At 39.4% G+C, this 24231-nt stretch overlaps 1 protein-coding gene across 1 annotated transcript in view; it reads left to right on the top strand.

Moving 5' to 3' along the window:
• NES (nestin) overlaps positions 1-24231 on the top strand; it is an 80009-nt gene that overhangs the window by 9631 nt on the left and 46147 nt on the right. The gene's annotated exons all lie outside the window — the stretch shown is intronic.

Genomic DNA, 24231 nt, shown 5'->3' with positions numbered 1-24231 from the left:
ACTGAGCCCTGTGGTACACCACTTGTGACAGGCTTTGAGTCTGACATGGCGCCAGCAACTCTGACCCTGTGGGTTCTGTCACTCAGCCAGTTTGCAACCCATCTTGTGATGTATGGGTTAACATTTAAGCTGATGAGTTTTTCAATGATACCCGAGTGGGGTATTGTATCAAGGCCTTCGCCAGATCGAGGTAGGCTGTATGGACTGCCTTTCCCTCATCAATGGCTTTGGTGACTGTTTGAAAAAGTCAACCAAGTTTAGAAGGCATGATCTGCCTTTGACAAAGCCAAACTGGGATGGATCCAAAGTCTGCAAATTCCCTATGTCTTTATTTATGAGGTCCATTATGATCCTCTCCATGGCTTTGCAGATAAGGCTTGTCAAGCTAATGGGCGGTAATTTCCAGGGTCGGTGGAGGCACCGCCTTTGTGAAGTGGGACCACAGTTGCAGTGCGCCACTCCTGGGTAATGTATCCAGAGGTAAGACTATGATTAAACAGCTGTCCTAGCTGTGGGTTTAATTCTCGTTGAGTTCGTGGAGCACACAGCCGGGGACACCATCAGGTCCCATGGATGCTGTGTTTTTGCTTTGGAGAGAGCAGTTCTCACTTGGGCGTTGGAGATGTTTGGGGGCTGCAATCGCTTGGTATAGATATCTCTCCTTTGGGGAGGGAGAAGTTTGCACTGAACCTGTCAGCCAGTATGTTGGCAATGTCTGTAGGATCAGTAATCTTCACATCATTTTGAACTAGTTCTGAGCATATCTGGGAGGTTCCTCCCAGGTTTCTTTATAGCTAAAGAAGGCCTTATGATTGTCTTTTGAGTCTTTAGCTATTTTTCTCTCAAAATTTGCTTTGGATGATTTTATGAGAGCTCTTAGTTTTTACTTATAGTGATCAAGGGTGTCTTACCTTTTAAGGATTTTGCTCTATCTTGTAGTAGCTTCCTCCTTTTGTTGTAGAGTTTGTTTATGGCTGGGGTCCACCAGACTGGACGCTTGCCTTTGGTACAAAGAGTCTTTGTTTTGCTTGGGATTGCCTTATCCATGCAGTCCTGCAGGTGCTGGTAGAAGGCATTTGTAAGTGATTCAGCGGCTTGAGTACTGTTTTCCGCTCGGGGCCTTAAAGGAGACCACACTAGTCTTTAGAAGTGTGAAGTCGGCTTTCGAGAAGTTCTTTACTGTGGTCTTTTTTATTTCAGGTGGGGTGGGATGAGGACCTCCAGCGAGATTAGTTTGTGATCTGATCTCACCAGTGAGGGGTATACTTCGGTGTTGAACATTGTGCTCCCATGTTCGTGATGATGAGATCAAGTATGTTTTCTCCTCTTGTGGGGATGGTGACTAGTTGTTCCATGGCATTTGAGTTTATGAATTCCAGGAACTTTTGGGCTAGGGTGTTTGGGCTTGAGTAGTGTTCCCAGTCTATATTAGGGTAATTGAAGTCACCTAGTATGATGGTGTTTGGTGTTACATTTATCCCTCCTAGTGTTTTCAGGAAGGCCATGTGAGGTTCCTGAGTTTGTGAGGGTGGCCTGTAACATGCTACAATTTGCAGAGCAGTCTTGCCTATGGTTAATTGCACCTGGATGGTCTCCGATGCATCGTGCGTTGCCACCAGTCTTGAGGTGTGGGTGTCTTTGATGAATATGGATACCCCTCCTTTCTTGGTATTGTCCGGATTTTGGGGCGGAGCATGATAAGAGGTAAAACCTGATAGTGCTGGGGTGCTCTCAGGAGCCTTGAACCAGGTTTCTGTCACTGCACAGACATCGATGTTCTCCATACTGAGAAGGGCCTCGAGTGCGTGCATTTTGAGATTTAGACTTCTGGCATTGAGCAGCATTACCCTTAGTTTTTTCCTTTTTGTGTTCTAGGGTGGTAGGTTTAGAATTTGAGCCTTGCCTAAAAAGGCACTATGGGGTGGCAAGAGCCTTTGCCAATATCCGAATCCCAGGGTGACAGGTGCAAGCCGCCCTTTGGCAGCGTGGCTTGTCCAGCATGTCATCCCAGGCAGACAGACATTGGATCCCCTTTGAATGACACCAGAGTTTAAGCCAATTGTTAAAGCTGATCATCTTATCTCTGTATTGTGGCATCATTCTTGGTGAAGGTAGGATACTGCTCAAGGTCAGGGTCATACCTGCCTGGGCTACATAATCAGAGAGCTCCTCAATGTCTCTTTTCATGTAGTCCAAGGAGGTACGTCTCAGGTCGTTTACACCAGCGTGGACAATGACTGAGTCGTATTTGTACCTGCTGTTGAGAGACCTGAGTGCTTGCGTTATGTGGCGGATTCTAGCACCCGACAGGCAGCTTACTGTGACCTTCTCCTTACTCAGTCTGGTGGCGGGGCGTCAGTGTGTCTGACTATGGAGTCACCAATGACTAGTGTGTCTGGCATTGTGTTTGGCCTTAAGGGCTGTGACTGTTTGACACTCTGACTGTGAGGTCTATGTGTTGCAGGTGTTGTGTTCTGAGGTGGTGGTTGTTTGGGTGTCTGCTTTGGTGGCCTCTGCTGTTTTGGTAGATTTTTGATCAGAGCCTTGAGTATGTCTTTGTGTGTTTATGTGTATGATTTGAGGTTGTGATGGTACTATGTGAGACTGGGTCTATAGTGTGTGTGGTAACCTTCTCCTCCTGACTGGTCTTGCCAGTCCTATGTTGAGAGAGCTCAGCCTCCAGTTTGGCCGTATAGTTGCATCTCTCGCATGTATTTGTGTTTTGTGGGAGGAGGAGATTTTGCTCTATCATGTAGTAGCTTCCTCCTTCTGTTGTACAGTTTATTTATGGCAGGGGTCCACGGACTGGACGCCTGCCTTTGGATGATTGGGTCTTGGTTTTTTTTGGGTAACATGATCCATGCATTCCTGGAGATGTCCGTAGAATGCGTTTATATAGGATTCTGCAGTTTGGGCCATAGTTTCCACTGGCCCTGGGGCCTTGAAGGATTCCACTTGGTTTTGAGAAGTCTGAAGTTCGCTTTGAGAAGTTTTTCACTGTGATTTTCTGGGCTGGGGTGGGGTCGGGATGTGGACATCCAGTGAAATTAATTTATGGTCTGATCTTACCAATGACGGATATACTTCTGGTGTGGAGCATAGAGTCCCCATGTTGGTAATGATCAGGTCTAGTATGTTGTCCCCTCTTGTGGGAGTGGTGACTAGTTATTCCATAGCATTTGAGTTTATAATTTCCAGGAACCTTTGGGCTAAGGTGCTGGGGCTTGAGTAGTGCTCCCAGTCAGTGTTTGGGTAGTTGAAGTCACCCACTATAATGGTGTTCGGAGAGATCTTCATGTTCTCCAATGTTTTCAGGAAAGCCGAGTGGGATTTCTGACTTTGAGAGGGTGGACTGTAGGATGCTATAAACTGAAAAGCAGTCTTGCCCACTGTTAGTTGCACATGGATGGTCTCGCAATGCCACTAACCTGGAGGTGTGGATATCCTTGATAAATATGGAAACTCCCTCCATTTTGTGGCACCGTTTTATGGATGAGCATAACAGGCCGAATATTTAATGGGTTCATAGCACAAAATGATTAAATATGCTTAACAAAATCTGTTGCCCTATAAAAAAGTGACAGAGCTACTGTTCCCCGATTTGTGAGTTAGTAAGAATTTAAAAGGGTGATAAAACAAGGACAAAAGGTAGAAGGTAAACAATTCTGATGTAATGTACAAAGAAAATGGTACTGGTTTCAAATAAACAGAGAAAAGAGCCATGATAAAGAAATGAGGAGAGTGTTAAACTCTGTGAGGGCCACGTGTTCCAATATTTGAGGAGGGGTTGAAGATATGTTACTGAACAGCACACTAGGAAATGCGTTCTTTGCTTGGGTAAAAAGCTACTGTATCAAGAGATGGAAGCAGGCATCGTCTGACTTTATGAAGATTGTTAATGTGACTCATATAATCTTGGATGATCTTTAGCTCCACTGGTTAACCAAAGTTGTTTCAACTTTTTCCATGAAATGCAACAATCTTGGTTGTGATTATATTCAGGAGAGGAGTGTATGGTGAAGTTGCCCACCAAAGGAAAACAATTAAAAGATGTTATTTTTGAAGACAAATAAGTACCACTTTGAATAATCGTCTTTACAGTTTTGAAAATCACAAACTTTGCCTTCACAGGACTAGCTTGGTTACAAAATTTCTGATACTTTAAAATTATTTAAAAAAGCTTACTTGAAACACAGAAAAAACAAACACTGTCATTATTTATCCTGGCAATCGCGTGGGGTGCAGAATTCACAGTCCTCCATTATCAGTTTCCTTCTTTCTAGACAGTGGTGGGAGCCTGGCCTATCCTTTTATTTTTATGTAAGATGTTTGTCATTATAGTCACCATTTCACCTTCATTTTCTAACATTACCATTCAGGCCTTCAGGATCATTGCAGTACTTAGACTAGAACAACATTTGTTCTTTGATTGCTGTATAAGTAGTTACAAAATATTTCTGTTTGAAGTTTTCCAGTTCATTGTGTTTCTTTCTGAATTATGGGACCGTAGTTCTTTATTTCCATCTTGAAAGAAGATTTCACCCATTAGCTGCAAAATATGCACCATGACACTACCATAGTTCACAATATGAAGCTGTAGGGTGCAAATGTTGAAAATCTGGTTCAACAATAATGACTTATAAGCTAAAGTCATGAGTCTTTGATTAATTTGGCATAAAGGTCTCGCACTTTTGTCAATGTTTAGCATTTTAACACTGAATTTCAAATGTAACCTTTTCTGTAGAATGCTTAAATAAATACACAGGCAAATAAATGCACATTACAAGTGTCGTTTATCTTTCTCAGTATTAAACCAGATATTTGCATTCTGACATCATATTTTCTGTTAGAGGTGCCTAGATAATAATTACTTTGTCTGATGACCATTCGGTGATAGTGCGTAACTGTTTGAAGAGTACTTCTGTCAAATTAGGATGCTGTGGGAAGGGGAGAGCAGTCTCCTTATCATGATGTGAGACAACTTGTAAACTGTTATTCTTTGGGAGTGAAGGATCCCCCTGTAATGAAGGTGGGGTGATCATGGAGGACCAATGGAAATACAATTATAATTTTTTTGTTGGGAAAAGGTTGTCTCTTTGATTGATCAGCCTACATCTGTAGTACTGCATTTGTACAATACAACCTCCAGCTAGCTTTAACAGTGCTTAATTAATTTATTGTTATTATTATTATTATTATTATTATTATTGGACAGCTGCAGTGGTGTAGCAGTTAGCATTGTCACCTCACAACAAGAGGCTCTCTGGTTCGATCTTCGGCTGGGGTGTCTTCAGTACGGAGTCTGCATGTCATCCCTGTGGTCATGTGGGTTTCCTCTGGGTGCTCCAGTTTCCTCCCACATCCCCAAAGACATCCTGCAAGTGGATTGCACACTCTAAAATTAGCCCTAGGCATGAGAGCGTGCATGTGCGTGTGCCTTCTGTGGAAGGTTGGGCGGTGGGCTGGCAACTCGACACCGTAAAAGCTCCACTGCCAATCATGAGCGGACAAGGTGATCCGCTATGGCGACCCCTAACCGGGAAAAGCTGAAAGAGAGAGAATATTATTATTATTATCATCATCATCATCATCATCATTATTTACGAACTGGTCTTTCAGAAGCAGTAAAGCTGTTTTTTAATACATTGCTATAACAGACAGCTAATGGAATGGAGAGGTCCATGATTATAAACATCATATGCAATTTTTGGTAATAAATATCTACTTATATTTTATTCTGAAATTCACAGCTTATGTTACTACCACTGTACCTCTCTTAAACACCACAAGATGGTTAGACAAGAATGTGTTTTGACACATGCCATTAACTGTACATTTTTTTCTAATTATTTTACTAGTTAATTATCATTTTTTTGCACCCAATACCTGATAGAAGGCACCTGTTGTCACTGAATTATTTCCCCAACCTCCTAACCCACACAGGTTTTAGAATGCTTAATTATTTCTTGCTTTAGCAACCTACTTGCTTGTCTCCTGTGAAATGTATTATCACCTCACCTGATATTTGATGCCATATATCTGATGTCAGCAAATTATTCCTTCATCTTTTCTTCAGAAGATGTTCATCAGTGGTCATTTACCAGAGACACATGGCAAGAGTTGTCTTACAATGTTAACTAACTATGCTGGGGGTGAATTGTTTTCACTGTAGCTATGGATGTCAGCTGTGGTGAAATAGCTCCATGCCTTTTTTGATGATACCCCTTACAATGATAAAAATGATGTGTACATGCATGTACAAGCATCTGGTATAAGATGACTGACATGTTGAAGCACTTAATCCCACTGATATGACAGGAAATGATCCAGTGATCTACCAGCACGCAGTGACAGGACTGGAGTTTTCTGGGTCATCATATGAACAGGAAGTTAAATACCACCTCCCCCTTCTTACCTAAGTACTCTCTCTCTCTCTCTCTCTCTCTCTCTATCTCCGTCGCAAAGGTAAGTTAATCTGCTCATGTCAGTTGGCATCTTATCAGCACATCACTGTATTTAACAAACTGCTCAGTCTTCTTTCTGTCCCTTTTTAGGCATGACCTGATAGAGTATAATTTTAAAAGGTATTAGTGAAAATACAAAGAGAGTTATAAATAATGAGGCACTGTAGACCAAGAAACATAACAGATATAGCTTGGAATAGAGAATACTATAAACACCAGTGTCCCAAGTACTTAAAAACGCTGTTTTGAGGCCAGAAACTCAAGTGTCTTATAGATGATGTTGGCTGCGGCTAACGCTCAAACTCAAATATGAGCTTCAGCGAGTGAGTAGGAGGGGATTTTAGGGTTAAGCTGCAGGAAGGTACTTTTATGTTTTGGAAATGGGGGGAAGTTTTTGAGTTTGGGAGTGATTGAAGAATTTAGGTTTAGTGAGGGAGGACAGAGTCTTAGGTTTAGAGAGCTATTGAGGATTTTAATGTTACAGAGGGTAAATGGGGTTTTAGGTTATGGGATCAAAGAGTTTGTTTAGGAACTGGGTGGGAGTTTTATGGTTAGAGTTTTGGTTCTGGTAGGGCTGTACAGTTTTATAGGGTTAGGTGTTGGTAGAGCTACACCAAAGTGGGAGATCAGAATAATGGGACTTTGAGAGTGGCAGCTAACAAGAGTGCCTTAAGTTACTATTATAAGAGCATCTGTAGTAGAACCCCTGAAATATGTGCAATGTGTGGCATGGAGGAGTACACAAAACACAAAATACATACACATCAATAAACATACAGTATGTGCATATACTGCGGGTCAGCATTGCCTAAAAACTAACCAGACTAGCTTCCTTGAGGTATGAATTGGAGTATTTTTTTAAATACATGGAGAGTATTGATCAGTACTAAGCTTGATCTATAAGGGTTTGTTTAGGCAGCATTTCTGTAGACAGAATGACATGAGGGTTGCAGAATACAGGTCTGTGCAGCTATAAACCAGTCTGACTGGCTATAAGGCTTCAAAGCAGTGCTACCTGATGCAAGATGGACTGATTCAAAACTACCATTTGTTCAGTATACATTAAAAAAGCCAGACATTCATACTTTGAAAAGTTGTAGTATTATCCACTTTTGTCAAAATGTAACTAAATTAATTGTGTAGCTAAGAAGTTAGATTTGTACAATAAATGACGGTTGCAACATTCTTGGTGGAAATATACAAAACAACACTATTTGCCATGCTCCAAAGTGTTTGGTTTGGAGTTCTTTGAGCACCTTATAGGCCTGCAAAGGAAAGCATTCTGAGAAACCATGAAAACAGTTTAATTAGAAATTTACTTTTTCAGGCATTTTAAAGTTTGAAAGACATGAGAAAGAGGCATTTAAATACTTCCACATTGATGCTGAGGATGGGGAGATAAAACATTGAATAAAGTAGAGAGCTAAGCTAAGTAGTAAGATTAGGCTGTCTGGGAAGTCAATTGAATGCTTCACAGCTTTACTTTATTCTTATGATGCAAGAAATAATTTTAGCTTTATAATAGCCATTATGTAGTTATGTTCTTGTTGAAGACAAGTAGAAGGCTCAAGAATAAAGGAATGTATATATGGCAATGTACACATTATCAATTTTTACTAAGGGGCGTAACTAAAAGCCTATGAAAAGGAAGACAGTAATAGTCTATACTGTGTCATGCTTACCATGCATGGTACACTTATTGGCATAAAAATCATTGTAATATAGATTGACAGTGTGGGTCATTTTATGTAACAGCATTAAAATGAATGATCGGTGCATGCATTATGGGTAGTAGTTTAGCACACAGGCTTTTTCTGTAGACATAAATCAAAGAAGAATGTTTAAAAAAGCATTATTTAATTCAATTGCAAAAGCTTAAAGCTCTGTGACTGTTCACAGAGAAAGAAAAGTCCAAACTATCCAATATGAGAAACATTTCTAAATTCCATTACAAAACAAACAGAGACATTTTGACAAATGGATTTGTACTGCATAATGAAGCTCATGCATTATTTAGTTTGACTCACTTCCTTTCTCTGCTTTCTGGCTTCAACAGCTTGACCTCTTATTAGCTCATGCCAGATACTCTTGATCAGGCTGGACATTCGTATAAATAAAATCAGCCCCATGTTGGATCAAATGTTTCACTGGCAGTAGTGAGTTACCTTTCAAGTAACATCCACTACAGTATGCCTGGACATCAGATTGATGGCAGATCTGCCCTAGTCACAACAGAGTGCTAATAGAATTCTGAATCTGGTTTTAGGGGATAAATTAACAATTGTGGCTGCAATCTTTAACTGCATCTGTGGTCTTGGACATACAGTAATACTTGTCTAAAAACAACCAGTTAATTGGCTCAGCTAAGAAATAAACACATATCAATGCATCTGCACACCACTTTTGTAACTTTTCAAGATTACAAGTGTTGTAAATCTCTTTGTACTTTTTCAGTTCAGTATAATATTCAGTTAGTATGTTTTAACTGTTCTCTTTAAAGTTTTAGTCAACTTGAAACCATTTTTTTGGAACAACTCATTTTCTATAACTGATTTCATAACTCAAAGCATGTTTATTTTCTATTTGAAACCTTATGGGAAGTTGAAAATAGTTCATGATTGTATGGCCATTGATTAGCAACATATCACTTGATGTACTGGGACAATAACTATGATCTGCAAATTTATATCTAAAAATGTAAAAAAATGTTCTGCTAAAAAGTTACACTTATCATGAGCCCATGATATCCTGAACATAAATAAGACTTGTTAAAAAAACTGTATGTTAGTTTTGTACATTTCACCAAACCAGCTAAACCTTTCTGCAATATGTATTCTTTCATCTGTCTCTTAAAAGTAGTCTCTTCATTTTACTCTTTTGCTCAAAGCCTTTCTTTGTTATACTGTCGACAGACACAACTCTAATTTCACACCCTGAAGGTATTCACACATGTACATTAGACTGGCTGATGTAGCCCCTTTTGGAGTGTATACATAGCTTTAACATCCTTTTAAGATTTTAAATATCTGATACTATCTATTTATGTCATAAACTTCTCTAGTATCACATTAACATGTGGCCAAACTGGGGTCATGTTGCTTTGAGCCAGTCCTTACATTTCAAATAACTCTTTGAACTGGTATCTACTAAATGGAGGACCAATATCAGGTGTTATGATATCTGATATTTTAAATATTGCAAACATTCTGTCAGCAACTGACATCACCTTGACATGATGAAGATATGGCTGGTTCTAAACAGGAAGAATCTTAAATACTCATCAGTTTATGTTGTTGTTCTTCTTTCGGCTTTTCCTGGTTAGGGGTTGCCACAGCGGAACTCCGGTCCACTAATGATTGGCAGTAGATTTTTATGGTGCCGAGGTGCCAGCTTGATTCCAAACCTTCAACGAAGGTATGCCCATTTACGCATGTCTTTTGAATGCCACTCGACCACGGGGAGGACATGGAAACTCCACACAGAAGGTGCTCCAGCTGAGAATCGAATGGGAGAACCTCTTGTTGTGAGGCAACAAAGCTACCGCTGCACCACTCATCAGTTTATACAAGCAAATAATATTTACTGTATAATGACCCATAAAATTATATGCTAGTATTTTTCCATGCTGTTTCAGGTAGCTCAGACACCTATATAGGTACACTGCTGATGTGTTGGCTACTGTCATGTCACAACAAACCATTTTTATTTCTCATTGTTTTAAAGTCCTGGCTCTTGGCATTTTCCATTCTTCTGTTCTGCTACTTTCTGCTGTTCCTCACCTCCTTTCTTTTTGCAGCCACATAAAAATCATCTAGTTTTATCAGTGCATTTTTTTTGCTAGATTATATCTTGAAAAACAAAAAATGTTTTCTTCCAAGTGCAATTCACTCTGACTTTTAACAGAAAGCTACTTTTATGGGGAAAAGCCATTTGACCTGAGAGTACTCTAAATGCTGATAGTTGGTGTGTTTGCATAGGCTGCTGTGTCTATCAATTTAGTATATTCACCACTATTTCTAGCCAAACTGCTGATATGGCATAGTGGTATGTTGCTCTGATTGTAATGCACAGGGTCCTAGGTTCAAGACTTAGCATTGAAATACATGGTGGTAACATAATGTTTCTATGAACCTATTTAGAATAGACATCCCATACATGTCAAACAGAGCACCTCACTGGCCCTCTTTAAGAGAAATTTTGATGAGTAGATGGGAAATAGAAAATTCACCCCAGGGATCACTCCAGTGGCTCTACTCAACAAAGGCACTGGAAACTAAGGTCAAATGGCACATTGCCAGTGTAATCCTATAGGCTAGGCTTGTAAAGGCTCCAGGGCCATTGGCCTAGTACACACCTATGAACCTTGTTTCACTGTAACTTTCATTTACTGGGCTCAAATGTGGTTTTGTATGTTACTGTCTTTTGTTCTTCTAATTTTTACTTTCTTAAGATACATTGTTTTATATGACCTTCTGTTTCATCTAGCCAAGTTATTTTGCCTATTATATAGGTACTGTCTTCACCATGATTCATTATTTTACAGCTGCTTTACATAGTCTAGCAAGACATTTTGTTTCTTGCATTTTGCACATGTTTTTTCATTTCCTAGATGTGGCTCTCTCTATAGGTATTGTCCATCACAGTATCTTAATTTTTTTATGTGACTCTTTTATTATCTCCTGCATTCAAACACCTATTTTAGGTTCATAGGTGTGTACTAGGCTAATGGCCCCGGGGCCTTTACAAGCCTAGCCCATAGGATTACCCTGGCATCATGCCACCCGACCTTAGTTCCCAGTGCCTTTGTTGAATAAAGCCACTGGAGTTATCCCTGGGATGAATTTTCTATTTCCCATCCACACATTAAGATTTCTCTAGAAGAGGGCCAGTGAGGTGCTCTGCTTGACATGTATAGGAAGTCTATTCCATAGCATGGGCAGTGTCTGGGTTATGAACCTGTCCCTCCAGCATATTCTGTTGATTGTGGTAATGAGGTTGAGGTCTCTGGAGCATGTGGTGCAGAGGGATTGGGATTTCTTTAGATGTAGCATTTCTAACAGAGCTGGGTCAGACATGGCTTTGTAAGTCAAGCAGAGATTGCCTCTAAATAGGCAATATGAGACAGAGAATAGCTGGAGTTTTTTTAGTCTGTCCACGTAAGACAAATGTTTAAGGTCTAGGATCTCCTTTGTGAGTTACTTTTGTGGCCTCTCCAGTTTTTGCAGGTGTTTAGTTAGGTACATGTGAAATGGGACATTGTACTCAATGATTGGCCTAATGAGGGAAGTGTAGAGGGAGACAATGACCTCCTTCCTCCTGGATGCAAAACCCTTAGTAATGAGATGTGTGACATAGATGGACTTTCTGACCACAGTGGCAATGTAGTGGTCAAAAGAGAAGTTGCTGTCAACCTGTGTTCCTGGATCTCTTATAACACCTTCTGTGTTCAGTGGACTACCATCGATGTGGTAATTCATGGAAAATGGGTTTTTCCCAAAGGGGATGATGATACATTTTTTTGGCATTGAGCTTAAGACCATGGTTCTGACACCAGTCGTTGGTCTCAGTGAGGTCTTTCTGTAGGATGTCAACTTCACTCAGGGAGTTAATAATAGCTCCAAATTTGCAATCATCTGCAAACTTTGTCAGCCAGAGTCCGTTCATGTTGGCCTGGACTTCAGAAAAGTAGATACCAAACAGGAGAGGACCCAGGATCGAAACCTGTGGGACTCCACTTGTGACTGGTTGGCAGTCTGACTTGGAGTCAGCTACTTTCACACTGTGAGTTATATCTGTGAGCCAGTTTGCAACCCACCTAGTGATAATGGGGTTGATGCCTAGCTTAGTGAGTTTTTCTATGATTCCGGAGTGGGGAATGGTATCAAAGGCCTTGGCCAGATCAAGGTAGGCTGCATGAACCACCTTGCCTTCATCCACAGCTCCGGTGACTGACTCAAAGAAGTTTACCAAGTTGTGCAGGCATGATCTACCCTTCAAAAAACCAAACTGTGTGGGATCCAGAGTTTGAAGATTCCCTACATCCTTGTTTATTAGGTCCATGATGATGTGTTCTTTAGCTTTGCATATCAGATTCGTCAGGCTAATGGCACGATAGTTCCCAGAGTCTGTAGTCGCTCCTCCTTTGTGGAGATGGAAGACTGTAGCAGTGCACCATTCAGTAGGGACAAAGACTGAGGTGAGGCTGTAATTGAACAGGGCACACAGGTAAGATGCCAGTTCACTCTGTAGTTCATGTAGAGCACAGCCAGGGATATTGTCAGGTCCCATAGAAGCTGTATTCTTGGACAGTGCTGTTTTAACCTGTGCAGCAATAATACTGGGTGCCTGGCAATCTACTGATATTGTGACTGGTCCTTTGGGGGGAGAGATGGCTAAAGTTGGCACTGAATCTGTCGGCCAGTACATTTTCAATATCTGTTGGCTCGGTATAGGAGGTACCATTGTGCAGTAGCTCAGAGCAAATCTGGGTATTGCCATGGAGATTCTTTGCATAACTATAGAAGGCCTTATGGTTGTCTTTACTATCTGCTGGAATTCTGTTTTCATAGCTAGCTTTAGAGGATTTGATGAGGGATCTCAACTTTTTGTTGAGGCTGATAAGGGTTTTTTTCCAGTCTTGGGACTTCATCTTATTCTGCATCAGTTTCCTCCTTTTGTTGTAGAGTTTGTTTATGGCAAGGAACCACCAGATTGGCTTCCTTTTTTTGGAGGAGAGCATTTATGTAGTTTCATTTCCTTTTATTTGTTTGTTTTTGTTTTCATTATCACAAGGCTTTCCACATTTCCACATTGTGTTCCTTATCAATGGTATTCGCTTTATTTCTGTTGATCTTCTTGGCTTACATCTCTAAAATAATCTAGAAGCCTTTCAAAATCCAGAAATCTATTTAAGGCCATACCTGGCTCAGATAATGCCTTTCTCTTAATCCTTCCTGAGATGCTTATCTGTATTATTTGTGTTTTATCTGTATTTATGTCATAGAACTTGATGTTCTTTACATGGCCTCTTAGCCTACTATAGGACGTCATGTATGTAGACTAATTCTCTTTTTGCAAAGTTCTAATTATTTTTTGTATATTTCAAATTGCATATTCTTTTAAATTGAAGATGATTGCCTTCTTTTTCTGTAACAACTTTAAATTGTCTTGACGTCCTATCATAGTCCGATGTATTTGATAAACATCATTCCCTGCCACATGTAAAAGTAATGCTTTCAGTCTGATATCAGTTGTCTTAAGGGTAGTCACATAATTATTGTTGATAATAACACATTTCTTCCACTGCAACATTATGTTGTACGAATCACTGTCAGTATTAAACACTGGCAGAATTTGAACATTCTTTGACATTTCATGTCTCTTTTTTCTGTCTTTCTGCTCTCTCTGTTCTATAATACATTAGTTAACTCTGTTTTCATATTGCATTTTTGTATATTCTTAACAGTATCTGGAAAGTTGCATGATGTTTAGAATCTCTTGCTGTTTGCAGAAGGTGCAGTTTTAAGTTTTAAATTAATATACTGAATTTTTTTCACTTCATTAAAACGTTTTATTATTAGATAAATTAGTTTTATTCATTGCAATGTACTTTTGGGATGTTTGGGGCACTTTATTACTTCAAACTCATTGTAAACACTGACATAGTGGGACACACAATAAATCCATAGAGGTAGCAACAGTAATGCCACTTTATCACATGTACACAGACTAGGCAGGTTTCAAAGCACACTATTTACTTTATTTATACGCTTAATAGCTATATGATTGTCTCTTGAGATAAAGAAACCTAAACTGTCCAAGAAGAGGAACATCTGTTTTCAAACTCAAATTTAAATTCTAATACAGAGCACAGGTACACATTTTGACCTATGGATATGCACCCTGTAAAGAAATTCATGTGCTGTTTATTTTTACTAGGTGGCGCCAGATTTGCTTGGAGGACCACAATTTGGAAATGCCTTAGGGAGTGTGTGTTCTCAGCATCATCCTGGCATTGATATGCTAAGGGACAGTTTAGACACATCACTGCAGGAACTCATAATGCTTTCCCTCTGTGCAAATGAAATGTAGCCCTGGCAAGAGGCTTGTTGAGCTGTAAGCCCTTCCCTAGGATGTCTACTGCTATGCAACCCCTCCTCCAAGAAAACGTGTCTGTGTGCATCCAGCTCTGCCCATCTTCAAAAAGGATGGCCACCTATATCCTTTCCTGCCAATATTGTCAAGCACCCAAGATGCTACTTGATCCTGGGTCTCTTGGACCCTAGCCACGATTTTATCTCCCTGTGTTACCTTTACTGATATTTGTATGATTTATTTTATTCACTTTCTGAGGCTACTTCCTGATGCCAACAGCTCAGAGCTAAATTACGTAAACCAGATACTACCTATGCAAACCCATGCTGGCAATAGATTTCCACCATTATTTTTGAGTCCCTTTTTACATAGCAGCCACTTCATGGTGCCTGACCACTGAATTTGTAGTTCAACACTACAGTACAGCCAGGTTTCTGAATTTGGCTTTAGGACATAAGATAACAATTGTGTCTTTTAAGGGTATTTATCTCTGGTCATCTTGAACATGAGTTTATTAACCTCTTGACATCCACTTTTCTGTGAAACTGTCAAATTTCCATCTAAACAAGATATAAAATTCCTTCTACATTTTGTCCAGACTGTCTTAATATAAAATAAAGTGTAAATACAAATAAAATTCAATATAGGAAGCTATATATTGAGCTACAGTTTGAGAAAGAACACGAGAAGTATTAATTCACTGTGTGATACTCACACGATCATAAACAAAATATGTAAAAACATACCTCTATTTATTTTTGTAAACTTAAAATAATATTCTCCTGCCCACAAGGAAATTCTGATTTGTTTAATAATGTCACCAGTTATAAAATATCAAAATAATTATGCATTTTAAGGGCATGTAATCTCGAGGATGTCGGGATTTCTTGTACTATGCTGGCTTGGTAGAGATAGTGATTAGTACAGATGGTGGCTAAACAGGACTACATTACCTCTAGTCACAGTTGAGCTACGCTCCATTCTGTAGTGACTACTGATGATAGCATGTGTAGTGAAACGATGAGAGCATTGCATCTCCAACTTGCCTTACAAGGATTGAAGAAATTTATTTATGCTAACACAGACACCATTTCCACTCAGCTGCATGCAAAGGAGTTAATGAAGAAGAGTTATAATGAGTCTCTGACTCATTCTGTGCTGGAGCTCAATTAACTATGACAGTGTTTTTGGTCATTTTTCTGTGTGTACTTTGTGGGTCTCATCTGGAAATGGAGACAGTCAGGAAGGCAAGGTACGAGTGCTACTGAGCCTATAGCTTGTCCAGTTTTAGAAAAATGGAAGAGGATATTTGACTGTATGACTATTTGATTAGTGAAACATTACAACACTACAATATCTTTTCTAAAGAAAACCAATAGTTTCATTATGCCATCATATGCCCTTACTAACTGATATAAGCAACTCCAAGATTGCTGCAAACTGCAATATTTTTCCCATTATATGCTGAAAGAGAAGATGGTGGTTAGGCAAAGGAATGGACACTTCTGGTCAGGAAAAAAATAGCTGTAATTATAGTAGAATTTTTCCTTCAGGAAGCATATTGGTATATTTCTGCATCCCAATCAGGGACAGAGAATGAAGTAGAATAGATAGTAGCCAAAATAGATTCATTCAGCTAGCATATGTAGATATGAGGAACTCTCAAATAATGCTCATTGTATTCAGAAGGGATGGGGGAGGGGGTCAAGATCAAGCAGGACTAGTTTCATTCACCAGCTGTAAACTATCAGTCTTTAGGCCTATCATACATTAAGCTAGGGGAAACTTTGTGGGACTGAAATGAGAAACTGGAAATAATTACACAGACTAGAAAGCCTGTGGACAAAATATAAAGAAGGCATACAGTCAGCTATGGGAAAGGTCTAGGAAAAAAAACAATGCAGGAAGAAGAAAGACACCAGTGTAGTTCTATGGACAATTTAGAAAGGTAGGTCATACAAAAGAAAGGATATTTCATGAATTAGAGAATATACCAGAGATGCATACCTGGGAGTATAGAGAAACTAGAAAATGAATTATAACGGTAGTAAAAAAGGTAAAGGCAAACCTAGAGAAAGATCTAGCAGAATACATAAAGACAAGGAAGAAAATATTCTTTCCTGATGGAAAGAAGAGAGGTCAAGACAGAACTGTATAGATTGTTTAAGGAGGGTAAACAGTATAATGATGATAGAGAATAGACTGAGAATTCTTCACTTCCATTTTCACAAAATAGAATGAAGAGCTCCAGCTTGAAATAGGGAAGGAGAAAGTCTGAGGACATATATAGACAGTCACATATAAAGGCACGTTGTAGAAAGGAAGCTCGAGATATTAAGAGGAAACAAAGAGCAGGGTCTTGACAGCATACACCCCAGGATCATAAAGAATCTGGCACATGTGCTTTCAGATTCCCAGACATAACTTTTCATCAGGGCATTCAGCAAGATCATGGTTCTGAAGGTTCTGAACAACAGCAACTAAAAGTGAAACAGAAAAATACAAACAAGTAAGCCCAACCTCAGTAGCAGGGAAACTCATGCAGAAATATGGAAAGGAAAAAACTAGCTGGTTTCCTGGTAAGTAACAAACTGCAGGATAAGCACCAACATGGACCTGTGCAGAACAAGTGATGTAAGCACCACCTGATATAGTTTTATGACTGGATCACAATGCAGCTTTATAAATGCATTGGTTTATTTTTAATTTATAAATGTATATGTTTAACTAGGTACATGAACTGATTTATCTCAGACATTTTTAGCCATGATCTAGTCAACAAGTGAAAGAAATATAAATATGTAGATATGTGTGTGTGAGTAAGTGGTATATGTGTGTGTGTGTGTGTGTGTGTGTGTGTGTGTGTGTGTGTGTGTGTGTGTGTGTGTGTGTGTGTGTATGTGTATCTATGCTGCCAGTTTCTACACCAGATTAAATAGCTGTATTGATAAAATGATCCCTGTCTGCACCAAATGTAATGAGAAATTTCAATACAAACTCCTAAGGAGGAATACCCATACAAATAAAGCCATATAATGGGAAAAAGAACTTGCTTAATACTTAAAAGATGTCGTCTCAGTCTACTCACTTTAGCAGAGCACTTAAGCAAATAAACAAAGAGCTTAAGGGTACCATTAGGAAGTTCATTGCTGAATATGAACTTAAATAGACATTAAAACCAAAACTAACTACAAATATTTCTTTAACTATGTCAGGACATTAGGTAACACCCAGTTATGTTCAGAGCTAGTCCACAATGGTTCTGCCTACTCTCAGCCAAAGGAAATGACTAATATTCTGACAAATTTAGTGCAATTTTTACTCATCCCACAGTTATAACTATTCCAAAGTTCCGGCCGCCCCCTTGTAACTACTATGGAATAAGTCATCATTGCACTTTCAAAAGCCAAAGCAAGTCATCCATGAGCCCCGGTAGCATACTAGGTTCTATGATTATTAGTGCCAAATATGTCCTGTCTAAACTTTTACTTAATTTCTTTAATCTAAGTCTCTACCACTGGATGCAGGTCTGAAGCCTGGAAAACAGCCATTGTAATGCTGTTATAAAATGCGGCTTAACTATGGACCCTGCTAAATGCAGACCCATTAATCATAATAGCCATATATGTTAAGCAATTGAATGTATTGTCTCAGGGCTAATTAGTCTGGACAATGACAGATCTTAACCCTGATCCCTCATCATTTCATCTTTGTCAAAGCCAGATCCCATACTTCTCAAACTCTCAGCGAATGAAATCTGGAAAAGCCTAAAATAATGGTGGAACTAAAGCCTAAAAATAGGGACAGATTTTAACTTATGCTCTTCTAAACTTAGAAAGTTGATAGAGTGACAGGATTTGTGCTAACATGTATTTTCTGAAGCATATGAACTCTGAAACATTAATGTGATTACTTAGCAACTTCAATCCAGAGTGATTTGCCTTAAAACCACAAATTTTATGAAGAACAGATCAAAAGTATGGGCAAAAATCTGGACATTCTGCAAAAATCTGGTCAGTTGAGCGGTATCAGGCCCTGCTTCATTATCCTTGTTAATTTCTTTGAAAAACTCAAACAAGCAGGGAATAATTAACTATTAAAAATTGGTACAAGAACAGTAGTCCTGAGCTAAATATGAAAAATTGTATTAAAGTTCATTTAGGTAAAGAAAACATTGCCATGTCATACCATACAGGGAACACTTTCTTTTCCGTCACTGTTGTAAGGAATCTAGGCACTCGTTAACGAGTTTGCATCTTTTGATCATCATGTCTCAGTAGCAGTTTGGAAAGGCTACAGTCTGGTTCATCTAATTTCCAAAGATACATCCTGTAGGTCTGCTGAAGTGTTCATTTCTTTTCAGACTTTGCTTATCAGACCTATTATTGAATATAATGTCCCTTTTATTTTATTTATTTATGTATGTATTTATTTATTTATTTATTTTAGTTTACATTTGTTAACTGGGATGGTCTGACTGAACACAGATCCATTTGCAGCAGAGGCCCGGGGAGAAAAGTTCCACGGTGAGATTACAATCAAACAAGATAGTACAAACCACATATATCAATGGTCAGTGAAGTAAAGTACAGAGATAAGAAGTCACATACAATCCTACCTAAACAACAAATATTTTTAACAACAAGTGAGATAAAATATAGGGATAAAAGTCACATACAATCACACTTATAACAGCAATCTATAAGATGGGATACAAAAAATAAATTCACATGGTAAAACATTTGTATTAGCCAAAAGTAAGATACTTAACCATAAAATGTTTGCAGTAGATATGGTGGGAAGGACTGTCTATAGCATACTGAGGCTGTGAAATTTATGTAATGCATGGACATAGCCATTTATTCATAAGATGTGATTTGAGTGCGTTTCTGAAATGCATGTTAGTGGGGGCAGAAGTAAAAGAGGGGGGAAGGTTGTTCCATGTTCGAGCTATGGTATGGGAAATTAGAGCTTTCCCTACATTGTTATTGGCCTTAGAGATGCAGAGGAGATTTATCAGTAGAGCAGAAAGGACAATTTGTTCTGTAGAGAGAAAGTAACTGGCTTAGTGCTGGGGTTTTCTTAGGATATCTGACTATATTATAGGCAATGACTAACTGATGGAAATTAAGTAGCTGGGGAAGTTCTAACCATTTTAGCCCCCTTAGAGATTCACAGTGATGGGTTCGGAAAGCAGAGTTATAAGCAAACCTGGCAATTTTATTATAGCATGATTCCAGCCTGGCAAGATCATGTTTTCTGAATAGGGTGAGAATTGGTGCGACATACATTAGGATGGACAACAGATGAGTTTGGGATAGAATAATTTGTGCCTGAGGTGAGAGGAATTGTTTATGCCTGTACAGGATTCCCATTTTTTATGGACCATTTTTAGTTTGTCAGATATAGATGTCAAAGAGGAGGTTATTGTCGATTTTGACACAGAGGTGTTTGGTGTGTTCAGAGGGAGATATGATGGTGCTATTTTTGGATGAGATTGTAAAGGATAGAGGGGTAGCTATAGATTTGTTGGAGGTGAAAAGTAGCAGTTTGGTTTTGTTGGGGTTTAGGATTAGTTGGATATCAGTTATCCAACTTTCCACAGAACTGAAAGATTCTTGACTGAGTTGTTGAAGAGTGGAAAGGGATGGAGCAGAGCAGATCAGAGTTGAATCATCAGCATACTGTATATGTGAAGCATGCTGGGTGGAGGTGTGTAGATTGTTTGTAAATATGGAGGAAAAAATGGGCCTAATATTGAGCCTTGTGGTATGCCTATCATAGTTGGGAGTAAAGAAGATTGTGTGCCTTGCCATTGGACTGATTGCTGCCTGTGTGACAGGTAGCTTTTAAACCAGTCAATAGTAGAAGGGGAAAAAGATAGATAGGCTAGGGAATCTAGTAGTTTGGAGTGTGAGACCATGTCAAATGCATTGGAAATATCTAAAAAATATTGTGAATACAATTTTTTTGTTATTTCTATGTAGGTTGACTAAGTTGGTGAAAGAGAGTAGGGCAGTTGTTGTACTATGATTTTGCTGGAAGCCATGTTGTGTGGAGGAGAGAAGATTGTGTGAATTTAGGAATTTCATAACTTGAGAGTGAACACATTTTTCAAGCAGTTTATATAAGGAAGGGTACAATGGCAATAGGATGGTAATTTGAGCAGTCGTAAGAAGTGCCACCTTTATGAAGAGGAATAATGTAAGAAACTTTCCAGAGTTGGGGGATGTATGCTTCCTTTGTGGAGCTGTTGATGAGGACAGAGACTGGGTAAGATAGGGATTCAGCAGCAATTATTAGGAAGTCTGCAGGTAGACTGTCTGCTGCAAGGGTGGTTGGTTTCAGTTTTAGAAAGAGTTTTTAATTGTGGAAGTGGGAACAGGTGAAAGAATGAAGTAGGGGACGTTATCTGAGCATTTGGTAGCTATATGTGTATGGTTGTTGGGTCTACTTCTTTTGACCAACTCCCATTTGCCCGACACTCATTTGCCTGAGACCAAATGACTGAATTCACAATTGCCTGAAACTTCAATTGCCTGACACTTCATTTGACTGACAAGTATTATTAGCAAGAAAATGGAATATGTCCCCTTCCCCACTGTAGTGTGACCCTGGAGTTAGAATATATAGTTAGGGGGGGTGTGGGGGGCACAGCCCCCCACAAGGGGGGGTGTAGGGGGCAAAGCCCCCCACTTCATTTCATATGATGTTGTTAACTTTTGATGTAATATTGCTTAGTAAAAGGAAAAGTAAGTGGGGGGCTTCGCCCCCCACACCCCCCCTAACTATATATTCTAACTCCAGGGTCGCACTACAGTGGGGAAGGGGGCATATTCCATTTTCTTGCTAATAATACTTGTCAGTCAAATGAAGTGTCAGGCAAATGAAGTTTCAGGCAACTGACATTTCAGTCATTTGGTCTGAGGCAAATGAGTGTTGGGCAAATGGGAGTTGGTCAAAAGAAGTAGACCCATAGTTGTTATAGGATAGTTGGGAGGATAGAGTTAGGATAGATTCTGTGAAATAGTGATTGAATTGGGATGCTATGTCTTTGGTATTGTTGTTGGAAGAGGGGGCTGGAGAGGTAGTTTTCCCTGGTTTTAGAAGGGAGATGATAGCATGCCAAAACTTTTGGGGGTCTTCCGAGTGTTTATTTTGGGCCCTAAGGAAGTAATTCTTTTTATCCAGTTTGGTTTGTTTTTTGGCCTGATTTCTTAGTTGGTGGAAGTTTTGTTTGGCTAGGCTAATGTTATCCCTCTTCCATATTTTCCAAGCTTTGTCTCTAGACTTTAGTAGGGCTCTAGTAGCCCTACTTAGCCATGGTGCATAGTTTGCCTTGATCCTAATTTTTCTAATGGGTGCAAAACTGTTAAGGACGTTTACGAGAGTACTATTAAAGTAGTTGATGGCTTAGTCTAAACCTAGGGTAAGTAGTGGTTCCCAGTTAGTTTTAGAGCGTAGTTAAGGCCATGTATGTTTAGCTTACGGTCATCTCTCTAACTTGCCTGAAAGTTATGGGGTTGGGTATGTTAATACGTTTGCGTAAGAGGAAAGTAGTAAGATGGTCACTGAGACAATCTGGTAGACAACCTTCCTGGTAGCTTTGTTTGGAGCAGTTGACTAGTGTCCAATCTAGAATGGATTGTTTATGGCTTTCTTTTTATCATGTCTATTGGGTTCTTGAATGAGCTGAGAAAAAACAGATTAATATGATTAGTGGGGTTGTTAGAATTACAAGCTATCCAGTCAGTGTTTAGGTCACCTAGTAAAATAGTTTCCTGTTGTAGATTCTATGAGATCCACTGTAATATTTCTTCAGTAATGGGGGAGTTATTTCCTGGAGGAATGTAACAGCAGAGAATATAGATTTTTATGGTGTTGTTCACATGCAGAATAGTACTTAAGATTTCAGCATTTAAACTTAGGTAGATGGATTTGTAGTGGTTTAATGCTGAGAGAATATTTAAAGAAAATTGCAACTCCACCTTCCTTCTTGCCTACTCTATCCAGTTTTAAGATGTTATATCCTGGTGAGAGAATTTCTTCATTGTGGGTATTGGGTTTTAGCTAGGTCTCAGTGATGGTTAGTATGTCTGGGGAGTAGTGGGTTATAAATACATGTAGGTCTGGAAGCTTATTGGATATGCTCCTAGTGTTGATGTTGAGAATTAGCATGTCAGAGTTCTGTTTGGTTGAGAGTGGAGTATTAAGTGGGCCTGGGTTTGGGTATATATCTCCTGATATAAGTAGGCACTTTGTAATGAGCAGTATGTGTTTAATTGTATGTGCTATTTCTAGGTAAGATCTGAATGATATCTTAGTACTGTAAGATGTAGTTATGTGGAATTTGTGTCTGTGAAGTATTGAGCTTTCTTTAAATAGTGTAGGACTGATTGGGGAAATTTATTTGTGGGTTAGTCTTAGTGGAGGCTTGTGTAGTATGGAATAAAGTGTTTTCCAGTGGTGTATTAGTGTGTATTGTTAGGCATGTGAGAGTTAGGAAGAGAAATCCTAAGGTGATTTGTGTATTTTATGGGAGTAGTAGTTTGGCATGAGGGATGCTAAGGTTTATAGGTTGAGGCAGCTGTGATGGCTATTTGCTGCTATGTGTTTGCTTTTGACAGGGGGCTTGGTAGTGGGTGTGGAATTAAGGAGCTAGCTAGGGGGTGTGGATTAAGTTAATGCTTAGAGGTAGCTGATTGTTTCAAGGTGTGGTCAGGTGATGAGGAGTTAGAATAAAAGTAGGAGTAGTAGTGGTGGGTGGGAATTGGGGGCAGGGTAGGGGAGCAGAATGAGCTGCAGGTGAATGGAGCAGGGCCCACCAGACTGCAGAGCCAATCTATCTGCAGAGATCTGGGCAGAACTGTGAAAAAAGTAAGTGAATGGGTGTAAGTATAATGCAGGTTGTTTTTAAAAATATCTTTCTTACTTTTCTTTATTATCCTGGGAGTACACTTACTGATACTGCTAGAATGCTGGGGTGGCCTAGTGTAAAGTAACTAGTGCTGCGGACCCCCAAGCAGTACTCTACAAATATTTAGTCACATAGGTTTATAGGGTAACTTCAGAAAAAGATGCTAACCTTTTCCTTTTAGTTTTTTAAGTTATAGAGACGGAGTTTGACTGCTGAAGATTTCAGTATGCCCCAAGCAACAGTCTTCAAATGTTGTAAGCCTTTCAAGGGGGTGGGCTGGGTTGGGTGGGTTAATATTGCTAGAGTTCCTAGGAAGTAGAAAGGAATATATGGGAGCTGATTAGGACTAATAATGTAGCATTTGGCATGTATTTGTTTAAACATATCCCTAAACTTGAGAGACCACAAAGATTCCTAACTAAAAATATCAATGGCCTTAAGCTCCTCAGTTATGTGTACAGACTTGCAGTCCTCTCTCAGTGTTGAGCCTGTTATAGATTCTGCCATGGTGATAAGTATCTTGTGTTGTGAAGCATGGAATATATGACCCTACTTTCCTCCTGTACTTTTGCAGAACAAATTGTTCTTCATATACTCACTTAAAAACCTTCATCAACAGATACATAAAGCATGCTGGCATGACAGATTCATGTCCAAAAGCATTCCCCACCTCTGAACAGACTTTCACTTCATGTCAAGCACAGAGTCACCATGGCCACCTTCAAGGTAAACCCAGATAATTAGATAGGCAGCCTG

This window comes from Protopterus annectens, chromosome 8.part0 (genome assembly GCF_019279795.1).
Source record: "Protopterus annectens isolate FY-2018-M chromosome 8.part0, PAN1.0, whole genome shotgun sequence".
Classification (NCBI taxonomy): Eukaryota; Metazoa; Chordata; order Ceratodontiformes; family Protopteridae; genus Protopterus; species Protopterus annectens.
The sequence above is the reverse complement of the archived record's forward strand: the minus strand, read 5'-3'. Positions and strand labels throughout refer to the sequence as shown.